Below are 19966 nucleotides of genomic sequence, written 5' to 3'. Positions count from 1 at the left end.
TGTGTTTTGTTAAATCGTTTCCTAATGAAGCATGACTTTGACCATGATTGGTTTAATTATTTTAAATAATTGTGGCACCCTTGTGTTTATGTTTTTACTCTGATTATTTATTTAAATTGCCGCGGGGTTTAGAAGGGTGTTACAAGACTCATAAGAATATGGGTACCTAAATATGAAATTATCTTTGTGTCAGATATGCTTCAAGGGAGGAGCAAAGCAGTAGTCCTGGTACTTGGGCAGTGGTTGCTCATGACATATGACATGAGAAAGACATATGTTCCAAACCCTAACTCTGAAATAGGGTGGAATTGTAGGATTTAGAGGAAACTTGAAAGGAAGGATCATTGGTATATGTACTATTGGTAATTTTTCTATTTGAATTAATAATGTTTGGTTAGTAGATGGACTAAAACATTACCTACTGAGCATTAGTCAATTTTGTGAGAGTGGTTATGAAGTAGTGTTTAATAATAATAGTTGTATAGTCATGAATGAGTTTGATAAGTCCATAGTGTTCAAAGGTAGGAGAAAAAACTGTTTATAAAATTATTATTTTTTGAATTGACTGATTAGAAGGTACTTTGTCTTCTATCATTGAGTTATGAAAAATGGATATGGCATAGAGGGTTAGGTCATGCTAACTAGAGATTAATCTTTAAATTTAGCAAGTTAAAACTTGTCAAAGGTTTGCCAGAACTTAACTATCACTCATATGCTCTTTGTGGAGCATGCCAATCAGGGAAAATTAATAAAACCTCTTTTAAAACTAACAACATTGTCTTTACCTCCAAACCCTTGGAACTACTTCACTTTGATTTATTTGGTCCAGTTGGTACTGCATTAATCAATGGGAAGAAATATGGATTAGTCATAGTTGATGACTATAGCAGATGGACTTGGATGAAATTCCATATAACTAAATATGAGTCTTATAATGTGTTTAACATCTTCTGCATACAAGTACAAAATGAAAAGGAATAAAAAAATTTAAAAGTCATAAGTGATCATGGAGAAGAATTTGAAAATGATCCTTTTGAAAACTTTTGTGAAAAACATGGAATTCTCACGAGTTCTCTTCTCCTAGAACTCCACATCAAAATGGAGTTGTAGAGAGAAAGAAAAGATCCTTACAAGAATTGGTCAGAATCATTATTCATGAAAATAATTTACCTATCAGCCATGACTCTGCTCCATCCTAGTGTTCCTATGGCATTCACTCATAGCCTGTGTATTGGGCCTTTTACCTCTTGGAACAACCCAACCCGCCAAAGAAAATCCAGAATAGTCCAATCAATATCCAATATGTAGGAAATAAAGGCGCAAGTAGGATGCAATGCAAACAAATAATCATGCAAAGCAGTAAAGTAAACACCCAAAGAAAATAAACACACAAGCGCTAGGATTGACTCGCATAGGGGATGGACCAGAAGAAGGTCAATTTGTCCCCAGTAGATTCGTCAACTTTCGCTCTTGGGATTTTCATCCAAGTACAAACGTGAAAGTGGTGCGGAAACAGGGTCGCCATCCGTGTGTATTCATCCCAAGAGAGGGAAAGGAAACACAGAGTAAACTTGAGGGAAGGATAAGAATGATCATCGCGACCAAGAGAAACGGGTAAAGGAGTCGGTTACGCGAGGGAAAGGTGTTAGCACCTCTCACGTCCATCGTACTCGATGGGATCCATGCTTGTTGTCTAATCTATGGGTGTGAAAGTCTCCGTCTAAAGCTAAGATCTAAAATGCATGCAAAATGTAGGGAAAATAAAGAGTTGTGCTTGTAACTCTGATTTCTAAAATGCCTAGAGATCTAAAATGCATGCAAAATGTAGGGAATATAAAGAGTTGTGCTTGTCTAATATATGGGTAACTCAGAGACTTACTTGTCCTACCCCAATGCCTACGTATCCTTTTTGAGAAATCAGAGTTACCGTAGTTCGGCTAACTTGTTTTGTTTGTTTTGTGTTTTTTAGTGAACAACTAAATTCGCATCCTATTGCAGCTCGACCTTTGGAGACTCACACAAGGGAGGTATGAAGGAAATAACATGTTCTTAAGCGTCGTAAGGCAAAAGAAAAAGAAAGAGTTGGTTTGTGTTTTAATATGCATGAGAATATAACCTAAAGCAAAAGGGAAATATCTACCTATGTTGGCATACAAAAAGGAATCCTATCATAAGGTCTAGCAATCCTATGGGTAAAACGTCACACAAAAGCAAAAAAGACAAACAAGCTCGAGCATCGCTCGAGCAGCAAACAACTAACTAAGGTCATGTGCCACCAAGATAGTAAAAGCAAATAAAAACTCGATGAACTGGTGAACGAGCTAGAGAAAGCATAGGGATTCGATTGCAATATCCTTTTCCACTTGACTGACTCGATAACAAGAGCGGGGGACAAGTTCAAAAGCATTAGCGCGTAATGCAAGCTAGTGAACGACTTGATGAACTGGTGGCGGTCGATTACAGACCCTACTCCACTTGCCTTATCCAAGGACTTAATGATGGTGCCTTCGTCGAGGTATTATTGCATCATGACTCCTGCAAGCATAAAAAGCAAATAAACACAAATAGAGCCTCCTTTGAGGACTTCCAATATGCCTGCCAAATGGCACGGTCTCCCAGTCCTACTTCTCATGGTATAGATGAATGTCTACCCTACTTCTCATGGTAACAGATGATTCGGAAAAGAGAATAAAAAGGAAACAAAATCGTTACCAAACGAATAACAATCCGTAGTAGGCAAGCAAGCAAAGAGTGGGAAAACCGGAAAACTTCAATCTCTATCATCAAGCAAACACAAGAACGATTAGAAAGTGAGAAGTAATTCGTAAAGCAAAGATACTCCGTCGAAAAAAATAAATCACAACGGCGTTGGTAATGGTGAACCTGCATCACAAACAAAACCACACGGAAAAAAATAGTAAAATGAACGACGAGCCTCAAGAAGAGAGGACTCACAATAGTCCGCAACCGATAATAAGCTCCTTGAAATCGCCTCAGATAACTCACACAAACATGGAAAATGTTAGTAATAACAAGGAAAATGATACCACAATTAAGTGTTCATGTTACTACATTGAAACAAACATCGTGTGCACAATACGGAAGCAAAAAGCATGCATATAAGCGACACATCAAGTTTGGGACAGCACTTTGCAAGTAAAAGGCATGACAAAAACTTTGTCACAGAATCGCACCAAACTTGCACAACATCATCAGAATACCGATACAAGGTAAGGAAAATCAAATTCCACAATTTAAACCAAGCCGGAGTGTGACTTCCCAAACGGGACAGTCGTATGTGCAACATGAAAATGTGTCATCAAATTGAACCGCAATCAATCATAGCATTATAATAGCAAGCCAAGGACATGTGAAGCAAGTACAATAAGATACACAACAATTAACGCATACATCCCTCATGGGGCAGCCACGAGCACATGAAAACAATGTCTTCAAAATGACTCCAAACGAGATAGGCATCATTCGAATACATCCAGAAGGCTAAAATAAACAACAAGCATGATTAAAATAAGGTTTTTCATTGATTTCAAAATTGGGGCGGTGTTGTACCCCAATTTTTTACCACTGAGATCCCACCATATTCCAAACAGTATGATCATCATTCTCATCACGCATATATCATTTCCTAATCCAAAATACAAAAAAATTGTTGTCTGTTGCTTGTGTCCTAAGACAAGAGACTGATCAAGAAGTGACTGAGCAAATTAGGATTTTAAGGCCCACAAGGAAGTTCAACATTCTCCTATGATTCAAAGGGTTATATCATCAATATCTAAGTCCAAGGATAGTGATCAGTGCATTTTGATGCACATTCCTCTACGGTTGTACTTATACATTTCCATGGTTTGCTTTTCTTATTTTTGTATTTTATAATATTTTTATATTTTAATTTATTTTTATTGTTATTTGATTTTCGTATTTAATTTTCAGCTTTAACAGTCTGCACGGAAACGATCATAACTGGAGTTCCAGGAGTCCGATTGAGGCATTCTAATAATCGACGGAAAGCTAAGAGAAAGAGCTACAATTCTTATGTTGGAGTCGAAGTGAGAATCGGACTGTAGAAGGGCCAGAAAATTCGTTGAAGTTGTAGCACTAGTTTTAGTTAAGTTTCGGGTCAATTAGTTTTGGGCCTGAGTCGTATGTTTGACCCAGTTGGATTGTAAAACGGGTTGTACTCTTTCCCCTTAGGGTAGCAGCCGCGGTACTGTAGCATGGAGGATCACTATTCACGAAAATATTTCAAGCTTTTGTACGATCGTGTAATGGAGAACTAATCCGAAGGTAAAATCTGCCGGAGTCGAGTTCCAAATACTTTGAGGTTTTTTATCAATTCCAATTAAATTATTCATTCCTTTCAATATCGTGCTCTGTGTCTTGTTTGCTTAATTCAAGTTCCATAGAATATATATTGATTTGATTCGATGATTGTTCTTCCTACAATTTAATCGCGTTTGCTTTATCCGCGCAATTGTGTTTGCTTAATTCACAATACTTTAATCCGTTTGCTTAATCCGGACATTAGGAATTTACAATCTTGTAGTATGAATTGCGCTTGTTAATTCGACATTACAATCGAATAGGAATTGAAATTATTTAGGGACTGGAATTATATTGACCGATGATAAGTTGGATATCGAACCGACAGATTAACCTGTTTTAATAACTTATTTCAAAACAGCTTATTTTCAGAATCACTTATTTTAAGCGTTTTTTTTTCTAAATCGAACCCAAACCAACCCCCCCCCCCCCCAATTTCGACTTTGCTTTTAGTTAATAAAATCAAGAATCCTTGCGATACGACTCGAGCCGTTGTCGCTGTACTACGTTTTACAAAATACTCGTTTTTTATCCGAGCGCGACAGCGGATCAGATAGCCCAATTCAAGATCAACAACTCTCAAGATCACATGAGGCCCCAAATTAGGGTTTTGACCTAATTCTACTTAAGGGTTGACTTTTAATCAGGACATGGCTCCAAGGCTCGAACCATGATTCAAGGGCATCCAAATCAACATTATAGTCTATTCATATCATTCAATACAGGAGGAGAGCTTGATTCATATGAAATCCACAAAACTGCAGTTCATATAGAAAAAGTCAACTATGTGAGTCAACCTTTGACTTTTGAGAAAAATGGTCAACCATGGACATTTAAGGATTCAAATCATCATCATATGACTATAGAAGACATTTGGCCAGGAGAAATCAAGAAAATTCATCAAGAATCAAAAAGTCAACAAAAGTCAAAATTAGGGTTTTTAAGCGAATTTGACCTAATTTTGGGAACTCCAAATTTTGCCTACAAACTCAAAAATCTCCAAACATGAAAGTTGTAGATCTTGATCAAACAAACAACTCATCACATAGAACATTTCTTCAAAAAATGATTATTTTGAAAGATTTGGAATTTTAAAGATTATGTTCCAAAAAACTTGGAATTTTTTAAAGTGTTTTCACTTAGATTTTTCTCAACTTTATGGTCATTTTTCTCCATGATCCCAAGGGAGTTTAAGGAAAATTTTAACAAGTGGATTGAAGTATGTAGCAAGGGATTTACAAAGAGATCAATAGCATGAAAATCCATGGATTGAGCTAGGAGATATGATTTTGCAAACAAGGCTCCATAAACATTTAAAGAATGATGAAGAACATGAAGAACCAACTTACAAAATTATTCAAATCTGAAAGAATCTTCCAAGTACAGCCCTTCTAACTTGTTCAAGAGGTCAAACTCAGAAGATTACACACTCTTTTGAGCTATGATTCATGTGTTCTAAGCATTATCCAAGTTTCATGCCATTTATGTACAAAAGTCACCACTTCCATTTTAGAAAAGCATTGCTTTGGCAAAGTCCACTCTCCTTGAGCCTCCCCCATGTATCCTATGCACCAAAAGCATTGCAAACACAAAAAGCAACCTCTCCATGTTCAAATTAAAGTCACACAAGCATGCTTAAGACTTCTACCTGTAGCAACCTGCCCTAAAAATTAGAATTTAAAGTCGTCACCTATTCTACCAGGGCGAATAGGAAACCCTACGCAGTTAAGAGATCTAGGTAAGTTATTATATTCAGGTCAAGGGAAGGTGTTAGGCACCCTTAACCCTTTCCTAAGGTTTGCATTTAAGGTTTATAAGAGTGTTATGGTAAGGTTCGTGGCAGAAAATTAATAGGGTGAAAAGTGAGATTTAAACCTAATTGAGGTTTTGGGGAAGGGGACTCGCCTTGGTTATCCAAGTGCCTACGTACCTCCTTATAGAGGATCAGAATCTACGTAGTTCGGGGCAGGGTTGTACGCCTTAGAATTAATATGAATGTGTGAAGGTATTTTGAATTACCTTATCACAGTTTTGAAATTCGTAGTTTGTAAGGTATTTTGAATTACCTTATCACAGTTTTGAAATTCGCAGTTTATGAGAGAGACGTGTTTTTGATGTGGCGTACAACCCTGATTATAATATGTTCCATTAATCGCGATAATCAATAGGTTTAATCACCATAATTAACAAATTAAATAAAGAATTGCTAATTATTCTAATCGATTGATCCGATTATCACCATTAGCAAATAGATGTGTTTTAATAGATTATTTAAATTGATTTGGGAATTGAATTATTTTATTATTAACCATCGCAACCAATTAGTTTGATTAAAACGATTAATAAATTAATGAAGGATTTTAATTATCGTTAATTATCGTAATCAATAGGTTTGATTAAAACAAATAACAAATTTATAAAAATTACTAATCATCGTAGCCAATCAAATCGGTTAAAACCCTTTAGTAAATAAATCTATTTAGATATATTATTTAATTAATTATTAACCATCGCGACCGATTAATTCGACCGAAACAAATAATAAATAAATCCTAATATTGATTTTATTATTAATTAATTGAATAAATTAAAGGGAAGCCTGATTCTAATTAAATTAGTCCTGATTAAACTAATTAATTTTTAAACCCAATCACCTAATTAAGTTAACTTAATCCTATTTTGTTAGTTAATTATTGATTAGTCCAAAATTAATTAAATTAATTAACCATGATTTAATAGTAAACAAAAAATAGAAATAAGGAAAACAAGAATAAAAAACCTGGCATTTGATTCTGTGTAGCACGCCTGGGAGGTCCATGATGGACCTGCATGTTGATGTGCATTGGATCTGATGATCTGTTCATCCAGTGGTGGTGATTGAAGGCGTATGGTGGGTGTGTGCACAGTTGCGGGCACCGAATTTTGTAGCAAGTCAATCCAAATAGAGAAGTAAAAATATTTGTTGGAGCCAAGGATCGAACCGCCCATCTATTGTTTACAGATTCCTTTGCCTTGCCATGTGAGCTGAATTCGTTTTGTCATTAATGTAATGGACCAAAACAATTTTGTAAGGAAACTGGCGAATCCCAAAACGCACGTGCGCGACAACCAAGAATTTGAAATCCCCCAATGGAACGTAGCCACGCATTCGTCTTCTTCAATTTTTGAATCAGAACCTTTTACCTACAGACAAAAGCGTAGGAATAGCCTATACCCACGGATTTTTCCCGTAGCTAAAAACCTACATTCATCAAGATTAACAAAACACAGCAATAAATCCCATATAAGGCCATGGTCCACCTTGTTTCGGCCTTCTAAATTCAACAGTGGCCCTTGTTTGATCTAATTTTGGCTATATCAAGAATCCCCAATTCAAATCTCTAGAACCCTAAACATGGCATAATCTTCAATCTGCAACTAAACATAAATTAAACAACCCAGATAGCTTGCAAACATCATTCTAAACGCAATGATACAATCAAAACATGTTTATGATGCATAAATTTGATAATTCGATTTTGAAAAAAAAAAGAGTGAAAACCGTGATATGGAGACCGAGTTTTTGGACGTTTCAAACGATGGTGATGATCCCAACAGTCCCAGAAAGTGACGAAGGACCGTTCTTGATGCTTAGAATGGGCTGAATCGTCCTAAAATTCTGACTGCGTCTTCACTTTTTTTCACGATTTTTTTGCTTCTGTAATGGATCTTGGTTCTGATTTTTCTCCCCTAATGCATTGCAATAGATCATATATATATAATAGAACAAATTAGGTCACCAATTTGGATCAAATATCCATTGAATCAAAGATTGAGATTTTGATTAAAAATTAATTTTAAATCTTTCTAAAATTGGCCTAAATTTGATCTCCTCTCCCCAATATCTTTTCACACGAATTTCATTCATATCTTGACATATTGAGTGATTGAAATTGATTGGGATATGCATTTAAAACAAATTTGTGATTTTTCCTTCACTAATTTGATGTAAATTACACTTTAAATGAATAAAAATTCACTAAAAAATGAAATAAACATCAAATGGGCGTGGGGATGGATTTGGATATTCTTAGTAACTTCATAACCAAGTTTGGATCATAAAAGGATAGGACCATTTGTAAAAATATCCATTTTGAACCACTTTTGTTTCACATTTTGCCTTCAAAATTGTCCAACTTTGACAAGGCATATCTCCCACAATTTTTAAGATATGGAAGAGTTCTAGGACTTTTTGGAAAGCTCAAGATGTCCTCTATAGTCCACTTTGGAACCTTTTTCCCATTTGAAGATTTTATCTTGATGACATGGCTCCTGACAAAAAACTGCTTTTAGTTGATTTTCAAGAAGGACCTGTAATCTTTTGTACTATATCACCCAAATGATGCATTTCTGGCCTTGGCATTAGAGAGACAAAGTTGTAGGGAATCCAATTTACTTCAAAATAGGCTTTGAGTGAGAAATTTCTGATATTCCATGTGAAAGTTATGGCTGGTCAAAGTACAGTTGACTTTCTTCTATAAAACCCTAATTTAGTAACTATAGGTTTTGTTGATTTCTGAGCTTCCCTCGATGAATCATGATAAACCCTTGATCAAATGATGAATATTACTTCAAGATGTTGATGTTGACCAAAAATCAGGAGTTTGGACTGTGATTTGACCATAGTTGACTTTTAGGTCAAACTAGTCGACTATTGACCATTTAAGCATTTGACTGAGCAATCTTGTAAGCTGAGGCTTGAAACTTGGCATGGGGGATAATTTGAAACCCAATAAACCATATGAAATCCATTGAAACCCTTGATACATCTTTTTTCCTTAGAAAATCCAAAACCCTAATTTGAGGACCCTTTGATTAGGAGAGTATGCCTTAGATTAATCCTTGAATCATTGTATGAGTTTGAAAGTGAAATGAGGTAGGAAAATTTTGGGGTATGACAGTACCATGTTATGGAAAACCAAAATTCACATAACTTCACAAAGAAGCAAGATGGTACATCCTTTACATGTGAACTCAAAACTCTGAGATTTTTCCCTCCACAAACCCTAAATTGTGCCTATAAATAGAGGTCATTTCCTCTTGGATCAAACACACAAGAATTCTCCAAGTCACCTATCACTTGAAATTCTCATTTTCCTTATCTTTGCACTTTCATAGTGATTCTGAGTTCCATTGATTCTGGGTGTCAACCAAGGTTTCAAACAACTTCTAAATACCATTTAGAAGTTGTCTACCACTTCAACAACCTCTCAAAATCCCTCTAACCAAAAATCACCATTTTCACTCCATTAAAGGTCCATTTAAGGTCTTAACTTGTCAAAACTCAAAACAAACCCAAACCTACCAAGTTAACCTTTCAAACAGCTTCTAATCATCATATAGAAGCTGTACAATACCTCCAAACACTTACCAAATATCTCAAATACAAAATCACCATTTTTATTCCATTAAAACACACCTTTGAGCCATGAATTGGGATTTTACATTTGGCTCGTGCGTTTTCAGGCCTTTTGTTTCAGATACCTTCTATATCACATATAGAAGCTATCCAGATACTTAATCCAACTCTGTAACATCTGGAACCAAGAGTTCTAGCCGTAAATTTTTGTGTTTATAGGTGATATCGAGTTTGAAGTTGCAGAGGTTTTCAAAGTTTGCTAAGCATTCAAATAGCTTCCTTGGAGGTCACTGAAGGTTTCCAGATATCTGCAACATCTTTGTAACACCTCCATTGTTGAATTCGACCTCCATTTTCAGAGGTACAAAACTAAACTTTGAGCTTACTCATTTTTGCATCAATTTGATTGAAATTTGTTACCAATCTGTTTAGAACCAAGTAGGGAGTGAAAGCCCTAAGGTTTGAGGGCCTAATTGTCTGATTCCAGCATTTAATTTGAAAAATGATTTTTAGGTTTCTTGCTTACTTTCCAGAAATTCATGTGTTTTAGTTTAAATCAATGTGTGTTAATTACATGTTTGAGTTCGTGATAGAATGTTGATGATTTTAATGTCTTATTTTGTGAAAATTGATTGAGTTTTAATAAATTTGATAATAGAGCCATTGTTGTTCTTCGTGAAGAAGATGAGGTCTGAAAAAATCCCATTCATGACCAAGTTTATTTTATATTTATTGCAAGGCATGTTATTATTGACTACATCGTTCTAGCAGGATTGGCAAATGTGTACGTACTTAGCGTGTCCATAGGGTCTGGGGTTTCTAACTTGTTTTGTAACATATTAAATTGGGCTCATCCTTTTAGCACGCATAGTGCGCTAGCCCAGTGGTAAAATTTTGAGTTGTTGATCAAAGGGGCCTGGGTTCAAACCTCATCAAGGCCAAACCCTTCCTTTTAAATATTTGTTTGTTTAATAATTTTACCAAAATTTGAAAAATCATAACAAATTGAAAAAATCAATCTTTTTAATTTGTTCCTTTTTTGTATGATTACTTATGTTGTCTATTTTAATCTCAGAAATTAAAAATCCAAAAATATTTATTTTTATCTCATTTAAAAATTAATAAAAAATAAGTCTTTTTATATATTAAGAATCAACAAAAAATCATTTTATTTTGAATGTTTCTTCAAAGTAGCTTTGTATCTTTTTGTGAATATTTGTTTAGGGTTAGGATATTATGTCTTTGACTTCTCCAAGTACCCTTAAACCAATTCTCTTTAAGAATTTGGTATTTAATCATTTAAAATTAATTAGGTTTAGGTGTTTATTTCAAAACCCTAATTTCAAACCTTAACTTCAAAAACCCTAGGTTTAAAATCCTAATCCAAAAACATGTTGGTCTTTGTTTATCCATGAACTTGTTAACTTTGTACGTATCCTTGTTGATTTCAATCCTTGTGTTTTGTACTTATTTGTTTATCTTAACCATTATCCTTTGTACATACACTTGTTGATGTTTATCCTTATGTTTTGTACCCATTATCCATTGTATTATCATTTGTATATACTTTGTTTACTAATCACATGCATGAATTAATATTCATTATCCATCATTCATTCATATATGAATCCATTCAAAAGGTATAAACATCCTTGCTCATTATCATTGATGATTATCATACTTACTTGTTTGGCCTTTTGTGACACATGTTATCACACACACACACACACACACACACACACACACACACACACACACACACACACACACACTTGAGGTATCCATTGATTGTTTGCTTAAGTTGTTTGTTAAAAATTCAAAGGAATGGGAATGGTCTTGACTAAAATTGTCAAGGTACTCAAACTCTTTTCCAATCTCTTTTATTTAGTGTTAAAGTATTGTTAAAGATTTTCACTTGTTTTATGGTTTTGTATTATTAAAGCTTAACCAAACCCTTGTGTTTTTAAACCTTGTTACTAAGAGGAGAATTATTCCTGGTGAAACTACTCTTAGTCCATTGACCCTGTATTGTTAAAGCTTGGTCTCTTTTATTTGGTTTTGTATTGTTAAAGTTTAAACACCATTTGTGTTTTTAAACCTTGGCACTAAGAGAAGAATTATTCCCAGTGAAACTACTCTTAGTCCATTGACCTTGTATTGTTAAAGCTTGATCCCTCTTTTATTAAAAAACTTATTAAGTATTGTTAAAGCTTAACCCTTATAAAAACTTGTTGAGTATTGTTAAAGCTTAACACCCAAAAGATATTGGCCACTTTGGCCCCCTTTTATTTTCCTTTTAAGAGGAACTACAAAAGCTCTGACTTCCCTTTTCTTTAAAAGGGGTATGTAGGCCTAAGATGCGATGTCTAATCGAGCTCACTTTCAAAAACTTCTTTTCCCATCCCCACACTCTTTTTAAACAAGTTCACATATGATTTTCAAAATACATGTACACAAAAGCAATAATATTTTCAAAGAGGTTCCTATGGAGTACCATGGATATGAGGGGTGCTTAAAACCTTCCCCTTGTATAACAAACCCCCTTACCCAAATCTCTGATAAGTTTATTAGTTTTGATTTTAAAAACTTCTGTGGGTTTTATTCGCTCTTTCTCCCATTCCTTTTTGTCACACCCCAAAATTTGCCCTCACATATTTTCATATGTCATTTTATTTCAAATAATTGACATAGCCCAATCGGTAAGGATTTGAGTATACAAGAGTGCGAGGTCCCGAGTTCAAATCCTACTTCTAACTTTTTCTTTTATTTGCTTTCTAACTTTAGTTTTAATTTTTATTTCCACTTATTATTAAAAATCACAAAAATAAGTTTTTTTATTATTTAAAGTATTATTTTCGTTTTCCATTTTAGGAGTATTTTTAAAATATTATTTTTTCATTTAAATGTTGATTTTATGCATTTTATAGCTCAAAAAATCTAAAAATAAAAATATTAATTTTGGATACCAAAATCAATGTAAATAAAATTTGTATTAATTATTTTAATGTAAATATATTTTCCTTTTTTGTTAGACCTAATTTGTTAATATAAAAAAGAACACATCTCACGTACAGAAGGGAATTTTTTTGGCTGCAAGAAGACCTGAGGCAGAGATGAAAAAAACCGTGACGCAGGAGGAGAGAAGAAAAAATTGCAGGCCTATTGAGATTACTCCAAGCCTCCAAATCGAATCCTCATCGCCTTTTGGACGTGAACAATTCTTTACCATCGACCAAACTGCCCGCAGCATATCGCGATGTTCATATTTTACGTCAAAAAAAAAATCTTCGAATCCGAAACCATTCAGAAACGCATCTCTAATCGTGTCTAAGGGTGTAATTGTATTCGTAGCATTGTTGGCAAGGTGTCTGGGCTATTTAATTTGAATTTATTTGCAGGTTGAAGGAACCACCATTGTTGGGGTTCCTAAGCTCTGATTTGGGGATTTTTAATTTGGGACGAAATTAGACAAAATTAAGGATATTATTGGACTTGGTAGAGTGTTTACAATTGATTTGGGTTGTTATTTGTTATTATTTGATGACTATTTGCAGGTTAGGGGATCTGCGGTTTTGTTTCATTGGTTCTGCGTTTTGTTTTCTAAACGAAGGAGATGAAGGAACAGTAATGGCGCTTGGTTTTTTAAGTTTCTTAACGTCGATTAATTGCTAATATAGATCTCACGCCAAGCTAATAACAGCAAACTGCAAATGGCTCAGTGGTGAATAGAAACGCGTAAGGCTTTGGTGTTTGAGTGAGGGGGTTCGATCCTCACTCCCTACCATATTTTGTTGAATTTCTTTAGCTCCTTTTAACTGCAGATCCTGTACATACAGCCATCATCCGCCCACCGTATACCTTCACATCTCCACCACAAGATCTCCTATGATTCCAATCTAACGTACACAGGTTTGAAGGCATACCATAAACCTTCACAAAGGAGCCACATTGTACCAAACCCAGGTTTCTTACACTTTTTTGTTTTATTTAATTATTTTGATTAGATTTAATTGTTTGTATATAATTTAATTAATTAATTTTAAAGGTTAGTATAATAAAATTAGGGATTAGGGTTTATGAATTATTTAGGATTTTTCCGATTATTTCGACTATTCGATTTAATTAATTTAATTAATTTTAATTATGATTAAATAACAAAACCCTAGAAAGTTAGCGATGCATTAGGGTTTGCCCAATCCTATTGCCATTTGGCAAAGCAATAATTCTTGATTAATTCTCTCCTCGACCCGACTAAAGCCATTAGTCGCAGTAGACGAGAGATAAGGATAATAAAAACAATAAACTCTAACTTCCCCTTTAACGGATAAATGGCGGATGAATATCTATTTCATCCCGCCTTCGAATTAGTCGACTCTCTATGTCGTACTGATCAAATATCTGAATAAAGCAATAAAATAATTTAATTAATCCTTTATTTAAATTCTCTCCTCGACCCGACTAAACCTATTGGCCGCACTAGACGAGAGATAAAAAATATACAAAATTAAAAATATATTTAATTTACTGCCCGCGACGATCAATCTATCGATCTGAGTAACCAGCAATGCCCATTAATCTGTTAGCTATACTGATCAAATCTATTGATCACTGCATCTAACAGTGCCATATTAAATCAGGGTTGTACGCCCAAACCTCAAAACACACTAAACCACGACACTACAAAATTCATCCTTTCAAACACTGCGATGTTCACAACTACGATAAGGTAATTCAAAATACCTTCGAACTTCGCATTTCAAAACAACTTCAAAACAACTTCAAACACTTTCATAATCAATTCAAAGGCGTACAACCCTGTGCCTGAACTACGTTGACTCTGATTCTCCCTAAGGAGATACGTAGGCACTTGGATAACCAAGGCGAGTCCCCTTCCCTCTAAATCTCATTTTTTCCTGATTCGTTCCCCTTAATTATTTAACCCTCGAAAGCATAAACCTTGCCTTAATACTCTTAGCCATAAAACTGGTAACTTATATTCAAAGCCATAGGAAAGGGTTGAGGGTGCCTAACACCTTCCCTCGACCTGATTATAATAACTTACCCTGAATCTCATATCTGCGTAGGGTTTCCTATTCGCCCTTCAGAATAGGTGGCGACTCTAAAACCTTCAATTTTAGGGCAGGTTGCTACACTTTTGGAAACAATAAAGCGCAGTCTGTTCAAAACAAATGAGCTAAGTCTTTCCCATGACTTTAGTCTCACTAATTTCACCGCTACAAGCAGCAACTATTTAACATATAAAAGTATGCAAAAAGTCACATCAAAAGCAAGTAAACTCGACACCAACGATTCATAATCAAGCAATGAAGCATAGATATGCATTATATGAAGCTCGGAACACAACATACATGTTACAAAGAAATCCGGGCAGCATTGTCATCACACTAACAAGTGCACAAAAAGTCATCGTAAAATCAACCGTAAACAGTACCGGTAGCTACCAAAAGTGCCAACATGCTTACATAATCAGTTAACCGGAATGAAATCACAACACAAGTCATACTTACCGGACCGGGCAGCAACTTTTACTTGAGTCAATATCGATTGAAATCGATTTCAAAATCCTCAAACGGATGCACAAAAGCTTATACCGATTCAATTAAAGTTGCTAAGAAATTGTAAATTCATTACAAACAACAAAACACATCAAAAGTGTTAGTTTCAAACACAATTAATCGAATTCAAGTGTCGACACGATTAATTCGAATCAAAAGCTTTCACATGTCGACACATGAATTTAATTAATTCAACAATTAACTAACATCGAAAACCACCTTCAATACATGAATCAACAATTAATTCACAAAAGAAAGTGCTCGAAACTAAAATTCGACTCATGAGAAGTGAACAAAATCACAAAATATCAATTCAGAATCACAAACACTATTCGCAATTAATCAATCAGAATCAAAACCTAACACAAAATTAAATTCCATTCCACAAATATTTTTTGGATTTTTCGATTCATGAACAACATCAAGAATCATAATTAATCCACACAATAATCAACTCGTAACAACCAAACGATTCATGAATTACAAGCAAATTCGCACACATTATCAATCGGTTCCACATTTATTCATGATTCACAAATTCAATGAACAATTAAACTCACAAAATTGAAACAAGAATCAAGATAATTCATCAATCAAAATTCAACATCATGTTCAATCCTCAAATTCAATGTTCAAACAATTCAAGATTCCATTAAAATCAAGAAAACAATTAAGCAAAGGATGAGGAATTATCGAAATGAAGTCGAAGAATCGTAGAGAGGAAGAGATTGCGCAAAGAGAAGGCGGGATCGAAAATCGCGATGGAAAGAGAAGGAGATCACCGGAGAGGGAAGCGTCCAGACGGCGATGGGCAGACGGTTGCGGCACGGCTGGTGGCATGACGGCGAGGGAGGGCGGCCGGAGCGGGCGACAGTCAGAAGGAAGAGAGAGTGAGTCGTGAGAGGGAGAGAGTCCCTTGAGAAAGGGTGAGTTATTGATAATTTTGTTGAATTTATTCTTGAGTTTTGATGAAGATTGGATGAAGTTGTTATGTGTTTTTGAGAAAAGTTTGAGAGAAATGAGTTTGATCCTTGAGAGGGAGAGAAATGATACTTTTGGTGTTTTTGAGTTATGAGAAAAGTTGCCCCCAAAATTCTCTAAAAATTAATATATAGTGCCCCAAAATTTGAATTCAAAATTTCCCTCCAAAACGGAAACTAAGCGACGTCGACAAGGAAACTCGTTTCAGTACGAAATTCGGGAAAAAACTCAAAAGCAAAGTCGAAGATGCCGAAATTTGTGAACCGTTGCTGTGAGAACGAACTCAATCTGATAAATGATGAGAAATTTACGTACGTTTGAAAGGCGAGAATCATCTGGTCATCTGAGGCGGACAACTCAACTACGCAAAATTTTCATGCACACCTTCCAAAGAATGCGACGAAACTCGATCCTCTGATCAAAATCCGAACTCGGAGTATGAAGAGAATTTTTAGCCAACAAAATTTGCAAAACAATACTGTAGGAACTGTCCTGATATGATAAAAATTGAAGATGTTATGAATTTTGCAATATCGAGAAACGGTGAGTCAAAAACTCGATTCAGCATGCAGTTTCCACCATTTTTGCAAATATAAAATTTTGGTGAGGAATTTACTCTCGATTCAAACATATGAACTAAAGAGGAAGTCAAGAAGGAATTTTAGAAAAAAGAACGGGTCAAAAAATATTTTCCAGTCAAAAGTTATGAATTTTTGAATATCCAAAAGATGGTGGTTTAGCACACCGTGTCCAATGTATAACTTCCGGTTAACAGCAAATTCGAAGATCTTGTTCAAAGAATCAATTCTCAACCCGAACACATAAAATGTATTAGACATCAAGACGGTTCTTTTGGCGCAATAATCATATCAAAATGACTTAGCGGACGGAAGTTACGAATTCTCGAACATCTGAAAAGCAGCAGAATAGCAAATCGGAATTTCAAGTAATTTGCACTTTCGCGTATCTTCCTCAAGTAATTGGCTTCCGGCCCGAACACAAAAGATGCGGAGAATGTCAAAATGGTCCTAACTAAGCGTGAACTAAGCCAAGACTACCTTCCAATTGGAAGTTACAAATTTCGCACTTGCACCGTAAGAACGGACTTTTGATCTAAACTGTCTCGAAACAGCGGAAACTCTTTAATTTCGTTGAACGACGAAATAAACGTCTTCCATAACTTTCAACAAAAGGGAAAAAAAGAAGAGGGAAAATTTTGGAGTGAAATAGAGGTATTTATGACGGTGTGGATTAGGATGAAAATATTCTGATCTTGTCTACAGTAGTATGCTTGGTGAATGCATGACTACTATGTTGAAGACTCCACTCGTATCAGTAATGGCTAGTGGATGTAAGGGATGAGGAAGTGTTTTCTCTTCTATTGTAAATAACTCTAGGAGAGAGTTTGCTAGTCTAGATCTTAGTAAAGCTTTTAAGCAAACTAAGAATTTTTGGAGTCTGTAAGTGAAGAAATACCAATAATACATGACATTTTGACCATCCAAAGAGACATGACAACCTGCATGGGTTTGTAAATACATTTATCATATGTGTCCTTGATTAGTTAGAGGGTTGGATGTGTTCCTAAGGAGCTTGTTAAGTTATATCCATCTACTATGAGCAAGTGAAAATTTTCATGAGTGTTAATTTGGTGCTCAAGTGGTTATGATCAACAGGAGCACTATTTATCCATGACAGGGGAAGTAAAGTACTTGTCTGAGGTTTCTTGCTGCAGTGGTGCAGATCTTTTTAAAGCTTGTGTATTGTTCAAGCTCATGGAGTTTTTATACCTCTTATGAGGGTGTAATGTCAGATAACATGTTGTGACATTAAGCTACTAGATATTGGTATATGATAATATGCCTTTGTCAAATTATGGCTAAAAAGGGGGACTAATATGTGTGTGCACTAATCACAAATTTGACTACTGCTATTGAGGGGAAGAATTTTCTTTCTCTTGCCTATGATGTATATGTTTGATTTATTTTCAAACCTTTGATTATGGTGTTTTAGTGCAAAAAAAATTTAGTTTCTTTAAGCCAAAATCTACCAAAGGGGGAGATTGCTATTTCTCTGAAATTATGGTTGACATGAATTTTGGTAAAACTAACTTGGCAGCAACATGTTGACAAATATGTTATCAACTTGCACACTCAACATGTCTAATGTGATGTCCTTACCAGAAGCATAGGACATCTGATCTGTGTCAGAGATGTCTTAACCAGAAGCATATGACATCTGGTCTGTCACAGTTTACAACTTGGATGCAGTTGATTATTTACAGATTATTAAATATTCTATGGATATTAGTAGATCATATGTGGCGTCCAAGATTAATGAATCACATACTTTTTTGGGTTATTCTGTTTTCTAAATGTTGAGACATTTTAGGAAACTCTAGATTGAAGACCTATTTGCTTGCCGATTCCATTGACAAGCATATCCGTTAATGTCTCTTATTGTTTAGAATCTCTTATGTATGTTTATTCTTTACTGGGTTGAGAATTATACGTGTTATGCAAGATGTTTTATCAACTGGTATAACATGTCGAACAAGATGTCTTATGCAGGATCATCCGACATCGTGACTAAGTGTTAAGCTGGGCTTTTGAAATATGTTTGGGCTGTTACAAATGCATAATATTTGGGAAATATTTTGCTTTCCTATGTGGCGCTGATTTAAAAGGTCTAGAAGATTCAAGTCAGAATCAAGAAGAATATGCACTTTCTAATTATGGAGATAATTTAGGAAGATTTTATTGAAGACCTATTTTTATGCAGAATCTTCTACAGATTTGTAGCAGCTGATATAATGTGATTTGAAGCCCAAATCCAGTTGGGAAAAAGGTTATAAATAGAAGTGTTTGTAACCTATAAGAGTATGGGTCCAAGATGTAGAAGTATTAGGGCTTAGTCATTGTTCCACTCTCTAGAAGAGTTGGTTTGTGTGATCCACTCGGATTGTGAGTTGGACTGTGTTATAGAGTTGTAAGTTTCTATTATTGTTCTCCTCGAAGTTGTGAAGCAAGAGTGGGTATTGTTCTTGATCGAAGCTGTTAAGAAAGATCAAGTATTCTTGATTAAGAAGTTCTTAATCTAGTGTCTCTTGTAATTGAAGAGTGAGGTAAAAGGCTGTCAATATCGGTAACGTGTATTGTTATTGTGAGACATCACTGCAGTGATTGGAAGTGAGAGGGGTTTCTCTTATCTAGGAAGTTCTTAGGTAGAAGTTTCACTGGGTAGGAATTAAGCGAGAAGTCAGTAAATTGGAGGTTATTTACATGTGAATCGGAGGTTGTTTGCATAGTACTTTAAATTGATACTGCTAATAGTGGATTTCCTTCCTGGTTTGGTAGCCCTAGAGTAGGTGTTATTGTACACTGAATTGGGTTAACAATCTTGTGTGTTGTTTACTTTTCAGTATTGTTTATACCTTGCCTATGTGTTTTATTCAGATCAGATGTCTCAACACTTCATACGACATCTAGAATCTGACATACCAGAATTTCAACATTCAGAGAAGAACACTTAATGTTAGCACTCATATCTATGATTAAACATACTTTTGGTAATGAAGCATTGTCTAGTGATGGTTGGATTGTGGCTATGAAAGAAGAGTTGAATCAATTTCAAAGGAATGATGTTTGAGAGTTGGTACCAAAACCTCATT

The sequence above is a fragment of the Vicia villosa genome, linkage group LG5 (genome assembly GCF_029867415.1).
Source record: "Vicia villosa cultivar HV-30 ecotype Madison, WI linkage group LG5, Vvil1.0, whole genome shotgun sequence".
Lineage (NCBI taxonomy): Eukaryota > Viridiplantae > Streptophyta > Magnoliopsida > Fabales > Fabaceae > Vicia > Vicia villosa.
This window is presented reverse-complemented; position numbering follows the sequence as displayed.